At 37.2% G+C, this 23,592-nt stretch overlaps 1 pseudogene; it reads right to left on the reverse strand.

The window, feature by feature from the left end:
• Nucleotides 1–6,154: 6,154 nt before the first annotated feature.
• Nucleotides 6,155–22,711, reverse strand: LOC112909448 (heat shock cognate 71 kDa protein pseudogene; annotated as a pseudogene).
• Nucleotides 22,712–23,592: the final 881 nt, after the last annotated feature.

Below are 23,592 nucleotides of genomic sequence, written 5' to 3' on the forward strand. Positions count from 1 at the left end.
TTGGTTCAATATAGAGAATGATGATACCACACACTTGCCAAGAGGGTATGAAACTAGAGAAAGCATTGTTATGGCTCTTGAGCAGGTCTGAAAAAGGCTTAAGAGAGCAAGAAATGAAACTGGATTGGAATTTTTATGGGGGTTGGTGGCAGGACTGACGAGAGTTCCCACGCATGGTCTGGACTTCCTACCTGTTCCAAGGGGGCGGGGGGGGTGGGGGTGGTACCTGGGTCTATTTACTAGCTCTCCAAGATGTGGGGCAGAAGAGAGGAAGGATAAGCGATGCTTACAAGTTGTCAGCAAACACCAAAACATGGACTCAAACTGTTTATAACACTTTCCTCATTCTTTACAACTTAAATTCTCAGACCAAACTGAAAATAAACCCTTCCAATTGACTAGCAATACTTCACTTGTGGACTACTCCCCATTTCTTCCTTCTTGGGCGCAATGGTATTATTATAGATGTCCTGGCTAACAGTCAGAGTCCAGTTAGGAAATCACAGGTCACAGCAAGTAACTCAACGGAGGGAATTTAATATAGGTAGCTAGTCACAAAAGTGTTAGAACCACTAAGAAGCCAATCTACAGTTGATGGAAAGCCCAGAAATAAGGCACAACACAGAGCTGGAAGCATGGCAGAGGCTCCTGGGGAAGTGGGAATTACAGAGGTGATATTATTATGGAGCCTGAAACAGGCAGGAACACAGACATATACAAAGAACAAAGATGGACTTGCTGTGAAGCCACAGAAACTTATTCCTCAGGGCCCCTCAAAAAGACCGTGGCAATGTATTACATAGTCCTGAGTTGTAGAAATGTTAATAATAAGAAAATTAGTAGGACGTATTAACTGCAGTTGGGTTAGGACCATGGTCTCTTTCCATCCCAATTTACCATCATCATAACTCTTTCATGTCAAGTGACATGGGAGTAGCTACCAGAATTTGAACCCAACTAAGGGGCAGTAGAGATTCAATTAAAGAGATCTCAATGAGACACAGTGTGTGGTTTATAGTCACGTTCACGTACAGTGAAATTATTTCTGGCTATCCTGGTATAAAACCGGCCTCTAGAAACCCCTCTACTGTCCACTAAGGATATCTATCTAATGTCCTGACAGGATGAGGCACTGTACTATAATATGAAAGTATTCTAGGGCTCAGCACAAGTATGTTGGTGATGGGAGAGAAAGTGCATTTGCAATGTGTGGGCACAAAAGCTACTTTGGGGAAAATTATTCTAATAGTCAATCATATAAAATTCTAAGATGATACTTAGGTTGTTAAAATCCAAAGAAAACAGAAATTATCTTTTTTGAGGATATAATCTATACAGTGTATATAACTGTAATTGTGCAATACATTTCTTATAAAAACCATGCAGAGTAGAAAGTTAAAATTCCTGTGTTTCAAACACCCAAATCCATAGCAGTACTGTGAATAGCCAATATGTCTGCATGTGAAATCATGTTTTGTCCATCTCAACTGTAATTAATAAAAGAACAAGGTTTGAGCACCCATGCCAGTGGAAAGACTACATAATCTTATACTGTTATAGTACATATACATAATCTTACATAATACATAATCTTATAGTACATATACATAATCTTACATACTACATAATCTTATACTGTTTAAAGTGTACAAAATCAGTATCATATGAAGAAGTAATTAAAGAGTATGCAAAAATATTGAAAACAAATATTATGGAGGTATATAGCAGTAACATAAGAAATTTTTGTGATATTTATCTTGGGCTTTTGATGTTTGTGATTATTGCCAGCTTTTTATTTGTTTTCTTAAATTTTTTTTAAAAGATTTATTTATTTGAAGGAGAGACTGGTGAGAGAGTGGGAGGGGGGAGAGGGAGAGAGAGAATCTCAATCAGACTCTTCACCAAGCATGGAGCCCAATGCAGAGCTCCATCCCACTACCCCAAGATCATGACCTGAGCTGAATTCAAGAGTCAGACACACTTAACTGACTGAGGCACCCAGGTGCATCTTGCCAGCATTTTAAAATCATTAAATGTAGTGAAGTGATTTCTTTTCTCATTCTAAGTAAATTTTCACTCTTAAATGTAATTCATATAATGCAATTTTATATTCTTTTTCTTGAAGAGGGCTCAAAACATGTAATCTTCAGGCCCCAACAAACTTTTATCCCCTCTGACACAAAAGAAATCCCTGATTTCTATCTGCTCTCTACCCCAACCTCTTCCCAGCATTTCACATTGACTGAACATTGACTGAAAAGCAGATTGCAGGGGTCAGCTCCCTGAGATATAGGTCAGTGCTCAAGGATAGTATGGGAGTGGGAGGCTGGATTCAAGATGAAAAGCAATGACTAGCATCAGCCATTCACTGCAAAACATAATTAGAAAACTTTTTCCCACCTCCCACTCTGTCTCTCATGGCTTTGAGTGTAGGAGTTGAACACCAAAATTTCCCACTTTCTCTCTTAAATTTCTAAATCAATGCACAAGTTCAATTTCTAAATAGGTTCAGGGTGAGCTGATCCATTTTGCTAATTCCTTTTGGCAAAGAAAGCAAATGATGTTTTTTTTTTAAAAAGACAAGGAAGAAGAGGACAAAGTCTCCTATTCATCTTTGCATATAACCCTCTTGGACACCAATGTGAATCCAATCTATGGGGAAAAAAGCAGGACATCCAAAGTTCTCCTCAGTTATAACGACCTTTAATTTAAAACTAAAAATCACAGCTAGCTCCAAAAGACGTAAATTCCTTAAAATGAGTCTGATAAACTTTAGACCTCTTGTACACATTTATATCTTCTAGATAATAAAAAGAATCTCTTCAGGACAAAAGTAAAGAGAAAAGGCTGTTCTATTTAATTTAATTGCTTTCAAGTATGTTTAGTGATGGTCAGGGAATATATGACCTAATTAGTTTTGAGTTACATATCTAAACTAATGCCAGAAAAATAAGTGAAAAAGATGCTTTACCACCAAAGTATACACATATCTGTGTTGATCTTACTACTTTAAACCCTGGTGGTTATGAACAACTTAGTGGTAAGTGTTTATTGTAAAATAACATTGGCTTTACGAGACGAAGTTAAAGAGTCTTCTAAAATAGAGCATTGTTTTATGAATGAAAATGACTAATACCATAAGTAAAATCCTAATTTCTTGTGAATTATATTAAGATGTCTATATCCCAATTTGTAAATGTGAAAATGGCAATTATGACCATCTTAATAATATCAAGTTTTGTAACTGGTGCATATACAATGTCAACAAGGGTTTTATGAGACTGACGCGCTGCCGGCTGCGCTAAGAAGGCACTCAACAAGGGTTTTAAATGTTGAGTACAAAGAATGAAAGTTACCGATATTCTTAATAAGGTTTAAATTTAAATGTGATCTCAAACGTGATCAACAAAACCATTATACAAAAAAGAATTATTATGTATTTAGAAACACATGTTACTATCTATAATATGCTATACATTGCTGATGAATATATGTATGTATTCCTTAAAGAGACACACATCATTAGTTTTCTTATTTTACAATCAGCAAATTAAAAACCAATAAGATTAACTGATACTACCCAATTCATAGAACTACTAATAGACTCTGAACTCAAAAAAATCTAGTATTTCCTTTCCCAATATCTTATTAAATAGAATAAGCATTAAAAATTACATACTTGTATAATTATAAGTTGTTCGTCTTAGAGAATGTCATTAAAATCATACTTTTTAAATTCTCCAAAAAGAAACAAACTTAAGTAGTAGTTACATAGTCTTCAATCATATCCTCCAGGGGCCATATTTATGCACTGGGGATTAGACACTTACTCTTTTTGTGAGATTTAAACATGGGCTTCAGAGGCCTTAATTCTGTCTTCATTTGTCAAAATCTGAAATGGTGTCTAAACTTTTCTTTTTAATTCACTTTTTCCAAGTCTAATCTTCTAACAATTTACATCAGAATTACTCAAGGACCTGAGCAATTTGACAACAGGGAAGAAACAGGTATGTAGGTTGCGAAAGAGGTAAAATTATATTTACAGATGACATAATCCTATAATAGAAAATCATAAGTAATCACTAGAAAACTATTAGAATAAGTGAACTCAGCAATGTTGCAGAATACTATATTAATACCAAAAAAATCTCTATATACTAGCAATAGCCATTCCAACAATGATGTTAAGAAAAAAAAATTCTATTTAGAATAGCATCAAAAGAATAAAATATTTACTATAAATTTCATAAAAGATGTACTGAAATTGGCTACCGAAAACTATAAAACACTACTGACAGAAATGAAAAACCTAAAAAAATGGAAAGACAGTGTATGTGCACCAATTACAAAACTTGATATTGTTAAGATGGTAATATTCCCCATATTGATCTATAGTTTCAAAGCAATTCCTCTCAAAATCCTAGCTAACTTAATTGCAGAAATTGACAGGTTGATCCCAAAATGTATATGGAATTAGATAGGACCCAGAATAGTCAGAACAATCTTGAAAAAGAAAAATAAAGTTAGAGATCACATATTTCCCAATTTCAAAAGTTAATCAGGATCTATAGTAATCAAGAGTACAGGGATCCCTGGGTGGCTCAGCAGTTTAGCGCCTGCCTTTGGCCCAGGGCACGATCCTGGAGTCCCGGGATCGAGTCCCACATCAGACTCCCTGTGTGGAGCCTGCTTCTCCCTCTGCCTGTGTCTCTGCCTCTCTCTCTCTCTCTCTCTCTCTCTCTCTGTGTGTGTGTGTGTGTGTGTGTGTGTCTCTCATGAATAAATAAATAAGATGTTTTAAAAAAAAGAGTACAGTGTTAGCTGGCATAAGAGTAAACAGAAATTAATGGAATAGACCGAGAGTCACAAAAATAGTCTTACATTTGTGGTCAACTGACTTTCAACAAAGGTGTCAAGACATTTAATCATAGAATAAGTTGAACAAATAGTTCTCAGACAACTAGATATTCATATGCAAAGAAATTAAATTGAACCCTACTACACAGCACTTACAAAAATTAACTCAAAATTGATCATAGAAGTAAATGTAAAAGCTAAAGCTATAAGAAGTACAAGAATAGATCATGATCTTGGGTTAGGCAACAGTTTCTGAGATATGACACCAAAAGCACAAAAAACAAAAGAGGAAAAAAAGTAGATAAATTATATCAAAATTAAAAACTTTTGTGCTTCAATAGCCAACATCAAGAAAATGAAAAGACAACCCACAAAATAATGGGAGAAAACATCTACAAATCATGTATCTGATTAGAAACTTACATTCAGAGTATGTAGAGCACTCTTACAACTCACTACTGAAAGAATAATTAAAACCTAAGCAAAGGATTTGAATAGACATTTTTCCAAAGGAAATATACAAATGCCCCAAAGGACACATGGAGATGCTCAAGGTCTTTCATCATTAAGGAAATTCAAATTAAAACACAGTATGATACCACTTGACATCCACTAGAATGGCTAAATTTTTTTAAAAAAAAGGATAATTGTAAACATTTGTGAAAATGCAAACTCTGATACTTGCTAATGGGAATGTAAATAATACAGCCAATGCTTTGGAAAAACAGTTTAGCAGTTCTCCAATAAGTTAAACATAAAGTTACTATATGACCCAGCAATACCACTTTCAGCGTTATACCCAAGAAAAATGAAAACAGGCATCTAAACAAAAAACTTGTACATGTATGTTCATAATAGCACTATTTGTAACAATCAAAAAGTGGAAACAACTCAAATGTCCATCACCTAATGAATGGATCGATTAAATGAGGTATATCCACATAAATGGAGGGGTTTTTATGGCAAAAAAAAAAAAAATACTGACACATGCTACAACATAAATGAACCTTGAAAACATGCTAAATGGAAGAAACCAGTCACAAAAGAACACATATTGTACTGATTTCATTTTTTGGTGCCAATTTTAAATACAATCTTATTTAAGACATTGCATTTTTCCACTTAACAATACAATGTTTATTTCCTTTCCCTATGCACATATGCCATATTCAAGTCAAGAACGCCTAGCATATTTACTATAGCAGCTTGACTTTAAAACTGTCATTAAAATTTGCTACACATTTAGGTCCTTCAAATGTTTTGTGTGGAACAAGGCTAAACCCGTTCTCAGGTTGGCTTAACCAACCTCTTCAATGGTAGACCCAGAAAAGGCACCACCAGAGAGAGGAGCTCCACCACCAGGAAAGCCTCCAGGCATTCCCCCTGGCATGCCTCCGGCACTCTGGTACAGCTTGGTAATGATGGGGTTGCAGACCTTCTCCAGCTCTTTCTGCTGATGTTCAAATTCTTCCTTCTCTGCAGTCTTATCAAGCCAGTTAATGGTTTCATTACACCTATCAAGAATCTTGTTTGTTCTCATCATTGATTTTACTCTGAAGGTTTTTGTCTTCAACAGTTGCTTTCACTTTGAATGCATTTTTACTCAAGTGAATTCTTGGAAGACACCTTGTCCCACTGCTTCTCATCTTCAGCTTTGTACTTCTTAGCTTCCTGGACCATGCACTCAATGTCTTCCTTGATCAAGTGGCTCTAGTCATTTTGAGAGTAATCTTGTTCTCTTTTCCTGTGCTTTCATCTAGAGCAGAGACATAGAGGATACCATTAGCATCAATATCAAAAGTGACTCAATATGAGGAACACCAAAAGGGGCAGGAGGTATGCCTGTGAGGCCAAGTAGGTTGTTATCCTTGGTCATAGCATGCTCACCTTCATATACCTGAATAAGCACTCCAGGCTGTTTGTCACAGTAGGTAGTGAAACTTCATGTCTGCTTGGCAGGAATGGCAGTATTGCACTTGATAAGCACAGTCATAATACCTCCAACAGTTTCAATACCAAGAGAAAGTGGAGTGACATCCAACAGCAGCAAATCTTGAAGATTTTCAGATTTGTCTCCAGAAAACATGGCTGCCTGGAGGGCTGCACCATACACAACAGTTCCTATTCAGTTCCTTTCCTTTGAAGAAATCTTATAGAAGTTTCTGATCTTGGAGATATGGAGAGAACCACCCACCAGGAAAATATCATAGATCTGAGGCTTGTCTAGCTTGGTATCCTGAAGAGCTTTCTCTAGAGGGTCCAGGGTGCCACAGAACAGGTCAGCATTTAATTCTTCAAACCAGGCATGAGTAATAGAGGTATATAAGTCAATTCCTTCATAGAGAGAAACAGTCTAGCTTCCAGGCTGGGTTCTAGAAGAAAGTATATGCTCAGCATGTTTGCAAGCAGTACGAAGATGATGGACTACCCTCGTTTTCACTGATGTCCTTCTGTTTGCACTTGAACTCCACAATAAAATGGTTGACCATTCAGTTGTCAAAGTCTTCTCCACCTAATTGGGTGTCTCCAGCTGTGGACTTGACCTCAAAGATCCCACCTTCAAGAGTAAGGACTGATATATCAAAAGTGCCACCTGCTAACTCAAAGATCAGCACATTCCTTTCAGCTCCAACCTTTTTGTCTAAGCCATAAGCAACAGCAGTTAACAGTTGGCTCATTGATGATTCAAAGTACATTGAGACCAGCAATAATAGTTCTAGCATCTTTGGTAGCCTGAGGGTTATTGAAGTATGCAGGTAATGGTCTTCCCAAGATAGGCCTCTGTGATTTCCTTCATTTTCATCAAAACCATAGAGGATACCTCCTCTGGATAGAAATTTTTTGTGTCCCCCTTATATTCTACTTGGACCTTGGGCCTGCCAGCATCATTCACCATCATGAAGGGTCAATGCTTCAGATCAGATTGGACAACAGCATCATCAAATCTATGTCCAATCAAGTGTTTGGCTTCAAAAACTATGTTGGTGGGGTTCATTACAACTTGATTCTTTGCAGTATCAACAATCAATCATTCTGTGAAGGTGATATAACTTGGGGTGGTTCAGTTTCCCTGAACACTGGTAATTATTTCCACTTTCCCATGCTAGAAAACACCCATACAAGAGTAGGTGGTGCCAACATCAATGCCAACTGCAGGTCTCTTAGAGATAGTTGCTTCTGTGTGGGTCCAGCTCACCTTCAGAAGAAAACAGCAGTCTGGAGAGCTACTGCTGCATTCAATGAGCTGTATGATTTCATTTCTATGGAATGTCTAGAGTAAGCAAATGTAGGGAGACAAAGTAAATTCACGGTTGTCAAGTACTAGGAGAATGGAGAGTTAGTGCTAATGGGTATGAGGTTTCTTTTGGGGGTGATGAAAATGTCTTAAAGTTCTATGGAGATGGCTATACAACTCTGTCAATATACTAAAGCAACTGAATTTTACATTTTAAATGGGTGAATTACATGGCATGTGAATATGTTCCAGTAAGATCTCAGTAAGGTGGTTTTGTTTTTTGGTTTTTTTAAAACTTTATAATAGGAAAAAAGAAAGAATAAATCTGGGAGCTTGTTTAAAACATACATTACTGGGATGCCTAAGTGGCTTAGTGGTTGAGTGTCTGCCTTTGTCTCAGGGCACAATCCCTGGTCTGGGGATGGAGTCCCACATCCAGCTCCCTGAAAGGAGCCTGCTTCTCCCTCTGTCTATGCCTCTGTGTCTCTGCATCTGTGTGTCTCTCATGAATAAATACATAAAATCTTTAAAAAAGAATACATTACTTGATCCCATTCCATGCAGCTGAAATTTCTGGGAATGCTATCCAAAGGTCTGCAATGCTTTTCACAATCTCACCAAGTACCAGATTTCTTAGGTACCCAGAAATCTGAAAACTCCACTTTAGACGTCAGAGGTTACTAAAATGGAAACACCCCTGGAGCAATGACTATTAGCTAATTGCTATTAGCTGTCAATTCACCCTCAGATCAATGACTGGGTTGAGTTTTGATCTATAATGAATGAGTTCCTTACATAAAAGGAAAGCAACCAATCCTTTTGGGTAAGGAGCATTAAGAGAGAAGAGTTTGAGTCTGGGGGCTCCAATAGACAAAGTTATATCCCAGTCCCCCAGGGTAGACAAATAGGAGCCAGAGCATCAGAAGGGTAGTACCAGAGCCAGAACCCTGGACTTGCACGGCTCTGTGGTTAGTCTAACTTTTAGCAAAATTAAAAACAGAAAACAAGTGGAAACCCAAAGATATATATAAAAGATCTGGATTGTGAATGTTCAAATAATGTAGAAAATAAATAAATCCTCAGCTTAATTTTTTAAGTGATTACTTCTGAGATATTACTTTATATCATAACATACTGTTGTTGGCAGGAAATTCATTAATTTCATATTACTGTAAATTTTTATATCTTTGCAAAGTACATATGTGATCATCCCTGAATCACTCATGGAGTCTTCTGTAATTACCTCTTTTGATAGCTTAAAATGGACCCACAAATTACAATGTTTTGTTCTATTAATATATACTGAGAAATCTTTCCTTCACAGTGTTTTTAGAACTAATTCATTTTACAAACTGTGGCATGTTCCTTCTGACTCTGTCCCAATAATTTTAATCAGATTAAACCACAGATGTTTGGGGAAGTATACAGCATCTTTTACGTTATAATTTTCTTTTCTGGGGAGTAGCAGGACAAAAGAAAGTCTCTTGTCATACTGTCAATGTCAATGGTAAATGTCAATGTGACATTTAATAACTGATCTGCAAAAAGTAAATGAGCTTACCTTTATTCTCTTTCCACCACACCCAGGGCAAGCTTCCTCTTAGTTGACCAAATTACCACCCTAACGAAAAAGACTCAGGAATCAAGCCTTTGTCAAAGAATCTGAGATAATATTAGGGTTTGTGAAAACTTTAAAAATACGACTTAATAATTAATTTAACATTTTGTATTTTCAGAAGAGTCATTCTTCTTAGGGTCATTTGAAAGGAATGAGTTTTTAGCACAGGTTCATCAGCTCACAGCAGGAACATTACAAGAATTTTAAAGATTCTTATAAAGCTGTCTACATCAAGCTGAGTCCACTTATCACTGACTATTTTAAGTCTAACTGTTAGCTCTTAATTTTATGATTTAACATAATTTTAATTTGGGGTTCTCAGGTTCCTTTCAGGTTTATAAAAGGACATTTCCTGAGGGGGGAAAAACTGTGCTATTACTTATCAATTTGCTATATTAATCTGAAATGAAAAGCTCTAAAATGGTTTAAAGGTCACTTTAAAATTTGTACTTTGGGACTCGTTTTGACATTTTAATGCAGTGATCCTTTTCTTTATTTTTAGTGACTCTCTGAAAGAAGGAATATTAACCAGATTCCTATACACAAAGTATTTATCTAAATTTATTCAAGAACCAGAGCCATAAAAACTTTACTAATAACTCTTTAGTAACTAGTATACAATTTATGTAACTTTTTAGACTTCGTATGTGTAGACAAAACCAACAATTGTCCTGCTTTGCAAAACTGTGACTAAAGACAGGTTAATTTTGGAATCTAATATGGAATATGATATAACTTTAGTTTTGTCCTCTAACCCCTGACAACTTCCTTTTTTTTTTTTAAGATCTTATTTATTTATTCATGAGAGACACACACACAGAGACAGAGAGAGAGAGAGAGAGAGAGAGAGAGGCAAAGACACAGGCAGAGGGAGAAGCAGGCTCCATGCAGGGAGCTTGATGTGGGACTCGATCCCAGGACCCTGGAATCACACCCGGAGCCAAAGGCAGACGCTCAACCACTGAGCCACTCAGGAATCCCACCCCTGACAACTTCCAGAAAGCTTCCAAGTCAATACAATAGGCTCACTGACATGCCAGTATAAATAAAAATAAATTTATAAAAAAATAAATGGGAATAACATCAAGAAAAGAAGAAAGTTCTTACATAAATCTTAAATTTTATGTTGAACATACTGGATAAGAAAGGAAACAGTGTTGGTTATAAAATATTTTGTATACCTTACCTTTTATAATATTGTCAGTATATTTAATTGAAAATAAATATTAATTTGATATGTAAGCCATCTATAATCTCACCTATGAAATGATATGTAGTTCTTATTTTCTGAATAATTCTGTCTGTTTATTTGTGCACTTATATGGATATGTGTATAATTTCCATGTTTACATGCATACATAGATTATGTGTGTGGTTTATATTCTGTATCGCATCAGGAAGTATTTTCACTAATTTTAATTATGAAAATTTCAAATATGCATTGAAGTAGGGAAGTTACTAACAATGGACTTCCATATACCCCTCACCAGAGTGAAAAATTATCAAGATTTTTATTCTTGCTTCATGTATTTCTTTCTCATTTTATCTTTTTCATTGCTGAATTATTTTAAAGCAAATGGAAGTTCTGTCATTTCACTCTCACTTAGTTTCATACACAACTATTTTTAAAAAGGGCCTTATCTTATGTCACCTTAAATCCTAACAGAATTATCAATATTCTATGAGTGTAGTCAAATTTCCCAAATTGCCTCAAAAATATGTTTAGTTGTTTTATATTAGAATCTAAACAACATCCACACATGATATTTGCATGTTGTCTCTGAAGTCACTTTTAGCCTAACATAGAGCACATTCCTTCATTTTTTTCTTCTGCTATTGAGCTGTTGTTAAATTGGGTCAATTTTCTTTCAGAATGTCTCACATTCTGGGTTTGTCTGCTTCCTTGCACTATGTGCCATTTACCTATTGTTGAATAACTAACAATCCCGAATTTTAAAACATATTACTTATTATCTCAGTGTTATAAATTAACCAGGCTCAATTCTAAAGTTCTTACTTGGAGTCTCATACAGTTTCAGTTAGATGATGGCCAGGACTGTTAGGATCAGAAGAGGTGACTAGAGTAAATGTCCAGCTTGATTCACCTTGATATGCCTGGATATCAAGGTCTCAGCTTGGAACTCAATTGGGTTGTCAACAGAAATACTGATCTGTGGCATCCCCACGTGGTTTGAACTACTTACAGCTTGGAGGTCAGATTTCAAGAAGGAACATATCAAAACAAATATTCCAAGAGCAGAAGCTACAAAGCTTCCTATCTTCCAGCCTAGGATGTCACCTGTTGTCACTTTCACGACATCTATCGATCAAAAACAAGTCTTGAAGTCAACCTAGATTCATGGGGAGAGGACTCTACAACACAGTAAAAAAAAGACATATACATTGGAGACCAATCTTTAGAGTTTAGTGACTACCCTGCATTTGTTAATGTGCTCTTTTAGTATAAATATATACTATAAACAGACGTTAACTTTAAATACTTAATTATATTCAACTCCTTTGGCCAATTATATGTCCCAGTGATACTGTACATTTCATTTTTTGCCATATTGGAAGGCTCGTGGAGCTGGGAATGATTTTAAAGGCAGATCACAAATTAAATAAAAGCCAACATAGCATAAAGTAAGATTATAAGGTAATAAAATATTAAAAAGAGGATATACACCTAAGATGCTATTAAAACGTATTACATAAAAATAAATACAAAGATTCTCCATTCTCACCTCACAGCTTCCTTGCCCTGGGAGAACAGAATCTCCAAGGAGAATGGAGCATGACGACCCTTAGAGTGTTTTTTAAATACTGTCTTAATCACATGATTGAGTTCTTTAATAAATGCATATGTGTTTTTGAAAAGAGAATCACCGGAATCACATATATCACACATCAGAGGGTCATTCAATGTGAGTCATTAGGAAACCACCTCCTGACTTTAGACAACATGGTGGTCTCCCTGGCCCCACTCTGTGAGAAGTTACTGGATGCACTGGGTGAAGGACATTATTTTTCTCAAAAGGAAGGCTCTGAAATCATTCGAGATTCGAGATCACAAACTGTTTGTCTGGGACTAAGGGGAGTCACCAGATAAATCTGCGAAGAAAAATACTAGATGCCCAGTTAAATTTGAATTTTGGATAAACAATTTTTTTAAAGTGTAACTATATTCCATGCACTATTTGGGACATAGTTACACTAAAGCAATTATCTTTGTTGTTTATCTGAAATTCAAATTTAACTATATATATGTGTGTGTGTGTGTGTGTGTGTGTGTATGTATTAAAATTTACTTATTTGACAGAAAAAGAAAGCGCACACAAGTCAGGCAGAGCAGCAGGCAGAAGGAGAGGAAGAAGCAGGGTCCCTGTTGAGCAGGGAGCCCGACATCATAGCGCTTCATCCTAGGACCCCGGATCATGACCTGAGCCAAAGGCAGACACATAAACGACTGAGTCACCCAAGTGTCCCTAACTTGGTATATTTTTATTTGCTAAATCTGGCAAGTTGAACCCCAGAGATACTGGAAGAGGCTATCTGGATTTGAAAAATTTAAGAGAAGCACTATTACTATATTCATTAATCATAATGAAGCATCAGTGTGGGTCAGATAGCATGTCTGATTTATATAGCATTAACCAAAGGTTTCAAATTTCGTCTTTATTTTGTGCTTAGAAAATATTATTGCAAATTTTGGTACTCAATTCAGGACATTATAACTCAATTGGGACACATAGCTATTCTAAAAGTAGTATGTAATTAGCTATAGTTACTAATTATACTGTTACCTAGTACTAGGCAAAGAACAAAAGTATAAGAAACAAAAATAAAACTTTTTCAAATGAAGAATGGATAGAAGAGTTACTCTAATTATGAGGTAATTATGGTACAAATTATCTTTGTAAACCAAGCTCGCCACCACCCGTATTCAAGATACAAATTAAAAAGTCCTGACGGGAAGAAAAATAACACAAATGTTACTAAGAGAGACTCTGTTCATTATGATTGCCCTTTCAAGACTTTAAACACCACCCAGTTTAATATAGCATAAGCTCAAAAAAAGTACAGCTTAGAATTCAGGTTGCCCAAATTTATACCCTCCATCTTCCATTTGTCTTTGGGTAAACTAACTTCTCTAAGTCGCAATTCCTGTTCTGCAAAATGGGGAAAATAAGATCTACAGTACAAGTTGTTTTGTGAATGAATTACACCAAGTCAGACACTTAACCCAGTGCTGGCACACAGTGAGCATCCAACCAATTTTGTCAATAATGATAACAAAGAGAAGATGGTTAGAAGATAAGAACGGTAGTGGTGATACTAAAATTAACATGCATAAAGTAGAGGCATATAAATGCTATCAGTTGTTACTCCTAGGCTGATTTGGTTTTCTTACTCTTATTTCTAAAATTATGTAACTTTTATAGTCAATTAAACCTATTATTTTAACAGTCTCTACAATAAATAACAAGTGCATTTTTGTACAGCTTAATAAGCACAAGAGGTATCTTTGCCCCAAGCAATTCTTCAATATTCTACAGTGTCTAAATTGCAATCATGCCTTTAGAATAACAGTATATATGTGTTACTCGGGGACAAGTATTTGCCATCTGAATTAGTATTGAGCATATTATGCATCAGATAATTTAGCTGATGCTTAGGGGAGATGTAAGAGAAATGAAAGACAAGGTAATGAGGTTTTCATAAAGAAAAGCAAGGTAGAAGGGCTAACAAGGATAGCTCTAAAGTCCTAGGGACTATTTGGGATAAGGAGGAACTGAAGACAAAAGGCTGTGCCTACTCTGAAGACACAAGTCATCTGAGGATTATTTCCTACTGGAAAGATTCTGGCCACAAAGTTGGAAATGAAAGAATAATGTGATTCACAACTTTGCCTACTTACAGTCCTGAGTAACGGAGTAATGATGCTGGGGGAAATGGCAACCTATTGTGTTTAGCTGGTTGCAAACAATTCACATATTCTTTAAGTTTTCAATTCTTTGTTTTCTTCTTACTTAAATGTAGTTTGGAAAGCCAGTGAATATTTTGGAGATAGCTTCTGCATCTCATGTCTCATTTTGACAGAGAAACCTCTAAATTTCATGGCTTTCAAATTCTCATAATTCATTCCTTCAATAACATTCAATAACTTTTCTGTCACCTCTACTACAATAATCCCTGAATCTTTTTCTCTAGCTAAACCTCCTTTCATGAACTGCAGTTCTGTACACAAGGCACCTAGTTACCCCTCAAGCACTGCAAACTGAGCATGTCCTAAGGAGAACTCAGTCTTCTCTTTCCATCAGTCACACTCCAGTGCAAACTATGTTAGAAGACTAGAAAACCCCATTCTTATTTATTTCTCTCCACACAACCCACAAAGTTCTACATTTCCAGCTCTCCTTTACCATTTTAGTCCATGGTAGTCTTCCTTTCAGTTCTTTCTTTTCTTTTTTGTTTCCTTGCAATGCAGTTATTTATACCACAAGAAAAATGTAAACTCCACCCTTGGAGACTATCCGTATTTTTTCACAGTGTAACAACACTGCTATATACTTAGCAGATTGCATTTGTACTTTCCTAAATTAGCCCATTTTCTGCTTTGTAGGCTAACCTCACACAAACTCTTCTTTAAAAGGGTATATGAGGGATCCCTGGGTGGCGCAGCGGTTTGGCGCCTGCCTTTGGCCCAGGGCACGATCCTGGAGACCCGGGATCAAATCCCACATCGGGCTCCCGGGGCATGGAGCCTGCTTCTCCCTCTGCCTCTCTCTCTCTCTCTCTATCTCTGTGACTATCATAAATAAAAAATATATATCTTTAAAAAAATAAAAATAAAAAAAAAATAAAAGGGTATATGAATATCCTTAGCGTTTTATAATATTCAGCTGAACAAGGAGAAATTTTGCCTCCAAATTTTACAAACACATAAGGTTTTGTTAATAATTAAATGCATATCTCTAATTTGGAAAATCCTATTTATACATGAAGAAATAATATAAAAAATTGGTAATCTATAGACTAAGTGAAGTTTCAAACTTTGCAGAATTCAAAGAAAATGGTTTTGTGGGACAGATTTTGTCACTTTATAAAGATCATCTGCTACTGTCCTTTAAAAAACATACATATGGGGGATCCCTGGACGGTTTGGCGGTTTAGCGCCTGCCTTCAGCCCGAGGCGTGATCTTGGAGCCCCGGGATCGAGTCCAACACAGGGCTCCCTGTATGGGGCCTGCTTCTCCCTCTGCCTGTGTCTCTGCCTCTCTCTCTCTGTCTCTCATGAATAAATAAATTTTAAAAATATATGACTGATATTATTGCAATAATTTCAAAATAAATGTCAAAATAAATGAATTTGTCAGCTGTTAGAATTTATGCTTTATTCACCTCATAAAGTTTACTTCAGTCTCCCTCTACCATCTTCTGAATTATCATCCTTTTATGACAAGTTTTTCATGACACTTAATTAGGCAACACTTTGCCATCTGAATTATATGTATTATCTATTTTCTCTTCATATTTTTCCCCAGGAAATTGCTATGGATCATCCAAGGTATATGAGAAAAATTGTGATAAGAGACACCGGGGTGGGTCAGTGGTTGAGTATCTGCCTTTGACTCAGGTTGTAATCTTGGGGTCCTGGGATCAAGTCCCACATCAGGTTCCTCTTGGGGAGCCCACCTTTCCCTCTGCCTATGTCTCTGCCTCTCCCTGTGTGTCTCTCATGAATAAAATAAATAAAATCTTTTTTAAAAAAAGAAAAAAAAGTCACGATAAAATAATACTGTGAAGCCTTGCCCATTGTGTTCTTTCCCAAACTTGATTCATACTTCACGACCCTCACCAAATGAGCTGCAAGACAACTTTTTTTTTTTTCTTTGTTTTAAGAACCCTGGGTGGCTCAGCGGTTTAGCACCACCTTCAGCCCAGGGCGTGATCCTGGAGACCTGGGATCAAGTCGCACGTCAGGCTCGCAGCATTTTTTTTTTATTTTTATTTTTTTAGAGAACACAGATTTAATGAGACAGTGGCTGCGGCATCATTACAGCTGGATATGCCTTGCTTCTCTTCTGTGAAGTGCTGACCATGCAAACTGGTTCTTTGGTGGGTTCTTGTACCAGGCTGTGGACTCCAAGACCCACACATGATTTTGTTTAAAGACTGTCATTTGGAAAGGGCAGGTGGAGATATTGGGGAGGAGGAAATGGGAGTGGTTTAAAGGGAGCTCTTTGTCCAGCAGACACCAGCATATTAACGCTACCTGTGGACACAGTGATTATAACTGGAATAATGTGATGTTCATTACACAGTAAATTCAGCAATGGCCAATATCCTTATGACAGAAATGTAATGCAGTGGTGAGAAATGTGCAGATCTGGAGGTGTAGGTAAAGGGCATTTGGCCCTTAAGCCCCTCTTCAGCCCTGAAGAGGATGGGGAAGCAGGGTGGGGACCTGTCATTGACACAATGTCAATGTAGTGCTTGTTCTCACTGTTACCCCAAGGCAGATGAGAACACACAGCAAGAGGACTTTCTGATGGTGCAGAGAAGTGAGGAGGAGGTGACACTGTCTTTATCCACCTTTCTCATTGGCCAGCAAGCTAAGCTGATCTTTCTGCTGGCTGAGACCTCGCCTCTTGGGCTTCCCGGTCGAAGGTGATGGATATCCAAATGGCTATGTTTCACTACCACCACCTATGTGTATCAACCATGCACATCAACAGCCAAGCACAGTCTGGGAAAGAGGGCACAAGAGACTGGAAAGCCACATCCTGAAGCGTCCTCTTCCCACAGGCCTCCCCCTCAATGGCAGGGTCTCTAAAGCACAAAGCATCTCTGCAAATACCGAGGCTGACTGTGGCTCCCCCAGTGAAGAGCTGTGGGTGCTCGTCCTCTGTCCAGGGATTCCATTTGTCAGCTGGTGTACAGAACCTTCCTTCATGTGGAGCCTGACATGGGACTTGATCCCAGGTCTCCAGGATCACGCCCTGGGCTGAAGCCACCCAGGGTGGCTAAACCGCTGAGCCACCCAGGGTTCCCGACAGAACTATTTCTGTTACTCTCAAGAAGTTCTCAAGAATTCGTGGAAAGAAAAAGCGACACTTATCACTGTCCCTGGTGATAAGAAAGGTATAGTTCTCAGTGGAGGTATCAGTGATCATTGGACTGGAGAGCAGCCGGGGAAGTGAACAGTCTTGTGGGTACTGGCAACAATGATTCACTGCACCCAAGATCAAGACTAGACAACGCACAGCTGAGCAAATGTGTGGCACACATAATGGTGCCAGTAACCAGAATCCTCTCCTAAATCACTCCCCATACACCAACCCAAGTGGCCAATGCTACAAAATTTCATGAATATCCTGGAATTTAGAAGCCACCTCAAGAAGATGGTGAGGAGATGATAAATTGAGAAGTATCCTTAAATTTTCCCCTCCTGGAATCTTTCTACTCATAACTACTCAGGCAAGAATAGGCACTGGTCTTATCTCTAATCTCAGAACTTTTTTTTCCAGTTTTCTTGAAAAATAACTGATATACATCACTGTATAAGTTTAAGGCCAGCAGCATGGTGGTTTGATTTATATATATTATAAAATGATTGCTACAATGGGTTCAGCTAATACCCATCTTTTCCTGTGGATACAATAAAAAGAAAGAAAAATATTTTCTTCTTGTGATAAGAACTGTTAGGAATTTCTCTCTTAACAACTTTCCTATATATCACACAGCAGTGTGAGCTGTAGTCATCATGTTATATATGACCTTTCTGCAATTTAATGGGATATAAATTGGTGCAATCACTATAGAAAACAGTATGGAGATTCCTCAAAAAATTAAAATGAAAACTACCATATGATCCAGTAATGCCACTTCTGGGAATAAATCCAAAGGAAACAAGAACACTAATTCAAAAAGATGTCTGCACCATCATATTTGTAGCAGCATTATTTGTAATAACCAAGACATGGAAACAACCTAAGTGTCCCTCAACAGGTGAGTGGTTAAAGAAGTTGTGGTATATTAAGGAATTCAATAATAAAGGAATATTATTCAGCCAAAAAAACAACATGAGTGGACCTTGAAGGCATTATCCTAAGGAAAATAAGTCAAAAAGAAAGACAAATACTGTATGATCTCACTTATATGTGGAATCTAAAAAACAAAAATAAAACCTCACAGAAAAGTGATCAAACTTGTGGTTACCAGAGATGGAGGATAGGGTGAGTAGGAATTGGAGGACACTGTTCAAAAAGTATAAACTTCAGGACACCTGGGAGGCTATCAGTCAGTCAAGCATCCAACTCTTGATTTTGGCTCAGGTCAGATCTCAGGGTCATGGAATTGGGTCCTGAGCGCAGTGTGGGGTCTGCTTGAGATTCATTCTCCCCCTCTCTCTCTCTCTCTCTGACTCTCCCCCTGCTCTAATAAATAAATAAATCTTTAAAAAGTACAAACTTCTAGTTATAAGATAAATAAGTACTAGAGATGTATCTCAGAACTTTGAATCCATTTTCTTTTTACTATCTGACACATTTAAATGCATTTGCAGGGGTGCCTGGGTGGTTTGGCCAGTTAAGCATCTGACTTCAGCTCAGGTCAGATTTCAGGGTCTTGGAATCAAGCCCTGCTTAGAACCCCATCTTGGGCTCCACACTTGCAAGGAGTCTTCTTGTCCCTCTCCCCCTCCTTGCATTCCTCTCCCTGCTCATGCTCTCCCAAATAAATAAATATTTTTAAAATAAATAATGAATGAATGCATTTGTAAACTAAGAAAGTCACTATTTCCTTTGAACCAAAGAGCAGTATTTTATTTGTATCCTTATTAATACTCCTAGCTCCAGTCCAATACCTATGCACTGTCAAAATGTTGACCACATATATCTACTGCTCCATCTTTGCCAGGGCCCTGTGACCTTTGGGTTGGGGAAATATAATTAAAAACAAAATCTCCTCCCATCCCAGGCAACTTCTCCATGAAGGCAGTAGAGAAAGAAAATAGTTTATTATTAAATAATCATTAAACCAGAATGTGATATGCATCACAAGCAATCTACTAAAGACAATGCCAAGACAGAAAGAAATCTCTCCCTCTTCTGGAGACAATCATATACAACTTATTATACACATATTCTCAAGATAAACATGATATAATCCTCAAGAAGGAGGACTTCACAGAACCATTTGTCACACACAGTTCATCCTAAATTCACCAAGTTACTGGGTGACCATCTATGTTAGCTGATTGACTTTATTCAGAAGAAAGACAAATTCTTATCTATACAATAGGAAACATTTTGTAACGTGGGGTGAGGTATGTGCTGCCAAAGTTAGGCTCCTACCATCCCACTGAAACTGAGAAACAGGGTCATGATGTTTGATGGTTACCTTCCAAAGAGATGTCTCCCAGATCCTTAAGAAAGACAATCTTGGGTCATACAGCTGGAAAGAGCCTTATTAATTATTTAGCTTTTAGTAAGATTCATGTATATTTCAAAAAGACAGAGAGGTGCCTGGGTTGCTTGGTCAATTAGGTATCTAACCCTTGATTTTGGCTTAGGTCATGATATTGAGGTTGTGGAATCGAGCCCTGCAACAGGCTCTGAGCTCATTGCACAGTCTGCTTCTGATTTTCTCTCCCTCCCTCCCCCTCCTACATGAACAGAAAATCTAAAAAAAAGAAAAAGAAAAAAAAAGAGAAAGAACTCACTAGTTTTCTAAACTAAATGCTCTAAGAAAAGGGGAGGTAAAGTCTCTGCTTATTTTCAACAGGGAGAATTAAGTCTCTTAATTTGTATTTGCTCTTTCAATTAGATAAAGTCATTAATTGCTTTAGGCCTTTGTTTCTAGATTTATAAAAGGCTAACTTGTATTTTATACTCTCTAACATACATTTTATCTCTAGAGTCCATATAATTATCTTTTTTCAACTTGATGTCATCCAAAAATTTGATTAAGTTGCCTTCTACATTTATCTAAATAAATCATTGAGAAAGAATAAAGAACCCCTTGACATTCTGGTCTGATGCTTACAGTTACGCTGTGTTCTCTTATTGAACATAAACCATCTCACAAAATAGCAACATCAGACAAGGTCACTCAAAAAGTATGATAAAGAGAGACAAATCAAGGTCACTGTATAAGCCACAAAATATGAAACTTCCTCCCCCCTGGCTAACAGGTCACTGCTTAATTTTTTTTTAAATCAATTATGGCTTTATCCTATGTTCTTTTTATAGATAAGATTAAGGAACCCAATCACAGAATTATCCCTATTTCCTGATAACATCTAAAGCCCCATTTCCCTAGGCCCTCTCCAAAATCATTCCACCAAAACTCAAATCCTGTAATAGAATGCCCCAGAAAAACATTTTCCTGCAATGGCAATGAGTAACAAACCCATCTTTTTCAGCTACAAGTATGTTGCTAGTGGTCTTTGGCAGGAAGAATTGACATCATTGATTTAAAATGAATGTGGAACAGGACAAAAACAGGACAAGGGCAGAGCCTGTGAAACAATACTGGAGCCTTCGATGAATATTGTCATTGATCCCTTTAATCAATAACTTTGGCCATGGTAATTAACCCAATACATATCCATCTGACTATATAATTATTCCTTTTATCTCTTTTTTATTTTCTCCACAGGGATATCATGAGACTTTTTCACGTTAGCTTGTCAGGCCATTTATGCAATATCTATGACATTGTCCTGATATTTTTTTCACTTTTGATTTATGTGTGTGTGTTTATCGTATATGTCTTCTAATTTGCAGGGGAAGGTAATCAAGGTTGTTTGGTTTGCCAGTGTTCATTAAACTCATGTCACTACTTACTGCCTCACTTTATGATCTTCAACATGACATCTCTCCCTGGTTTGACTACTGTATTCTTATCTAAAGTAAGAAGTTTCTTACTTCTTAAGTTTCTAACTTCTGAGTTTCTATTTTTGTCTCCTCCATTTCAGCTTCAGTTCTCTTATTAATATATTTGTGTTGTTCTTTCAGTTTGATGTTGTTGCTATTTTTTTTAAGATTTTATTTATTTATTTATTTGACAGACAATAAGAGGACAAGTAGGAGTGACAAGCAGGCAGAGAGAGATCCCAGGACCCTGGGATCATGACCTAAGCTGGAGGCAGCTGCTTAACCTGCTGAGCCACCCAGCACCCTGTTGCCTTTTTTTTTTTTTTTAATAAAATGGCTTGTGGGTTTCTCCTTTCTGTCATGTTAAGTCTGCAGTATCTATTATAATCAGTGTAGCTAACAGAATCCCTAGTATATATAATGTTCTGACTAATACAAAGAAAGCCTAATAATTAACCCAGTATTTTTTTTTTTTTTACAGAAATGAACTCACTAGATGCTTAAGAATTAGCTAGGTCTAAAACTAGGAAAGGATCAAAATGGTACATAAATGTTCAATGGAAGTGGCAAATATGGGAAAACAATGACCATCCCTAGGAGTAGGGAAACAAAGGGGAAAGTCGGCATTATTACAGCCTAGAGACTTGGAGAAGGGGCAAGTGAAGCTGAGACTCAAACTTCTGTGGGTTATGTGCTAGCAGGCTGGTACTGGTGTCTTTGAGGGGCGGCATTGAGGCCAGGTCTACAAGGGATAGAAAAACTGCAAACTGGATCAGATGCTGTACCTAAAATGAGCTGTCTCTGGCTGGGATGAAAAGCATTGCTGGCAAGACACTCACAGGAATGGGAAATAACTACAACCCCACAGAAAGGACAATATCCTTTCTCCTTCCTCCAGTCTTGTGTCTTTTTGGCATCCCCATTGCCAGAGAGCAGCTGGCCGAGAAGAAATGTGGTTTGCGGAGTCCCAGCCCCAGAATCACAAGCTGAGTCTACAGGCTGGATTTGAAACTTAGAGAATAGCTTAATGGCTGGCACAAACACTCTATCAACATTCATGCCAGGCTTTTTATTTGACTTGCCTTTGGTTAAAGATCCCCCTTTTTCTTCTTTACACATCCTATCACTCATAATGAGTTTTTTAAGTAGCTTTGTCTAATGCCCAAACCTATTTGGCTTTTTCCAATCAGGTTTATGATTTCTAAAGTTACATGGTCACTCTTTTCCCCATGTTCCTTTGGCTCCCTTTTGACCAACAAGCTTTCCTGGTAGGCCATAATTAAACACAGAGGGATACTTTCTTTCACTGTTCCCTCTGCTTTCTGAAATGCATTACCATAAATTTCCACAGAGTGACCTATGCACTCATAAATCTGTTTATCTCCTCCTGACTCCACTTCCATGAACATATATCTTACAGCCTTAATGGTACATATCTTTTGAATATGTACAGAATGTGTTAATGAAAACTCTGACTCGCTTCTAGTAAGGTCTTTCCTTAGCAATAAATAAAAAATCCCCTGATCCTCTCTCTTCACGAAAAATAAATTTTCTTCTTTATATTCAGCCATTTTCTTGTCTTAGTTTCCGTGTATTAAAGCCCTCTACTTTTTCTTTTCTCTCAAAGTTTAATAATTAAATATCCAATCTTTTGATTTTTTATGGTATGTTCCCCACCTCTAAATCATAATACATTTATTTTGCTCCTAATTCACTTTCTGTGTTGGCTCTGTCTTGTACTTTATCTTCTCTGCTTAGGTTCTACCTACACTACTATTATTCCTATTGTGCTGGTCTTTTCTTCAATTACATCTCCAGAGGCTCTCTACTTCATTTTCTTACTTCCCCTGGGGACTTGAGACGAAGCCTCTTCTTCAGAACTTAACATTCTGTGTCCTCTCCTCAGCAAGAAGGCTCCGGACCCTGCTGTATTCCTGTTGCTCCTCCCCTGTGGTCACCTGTTTTCTTCAATTTCTTGTTTCTTTAGCATCCTCACCCCC

This window comes from Vulpes vulpes, chromosome 11 (assembly GCF_048418805.1).
Source record: "Vulpes vulpes isolate BD-2025 chromosome 11, VulVul3, whole genome shotgun sequence".
NCBI lineage: Eukaryota > Metazoa > Chordata > Mammalia > Carnivora > Canidae > Vulpes > Vulpes vulpes.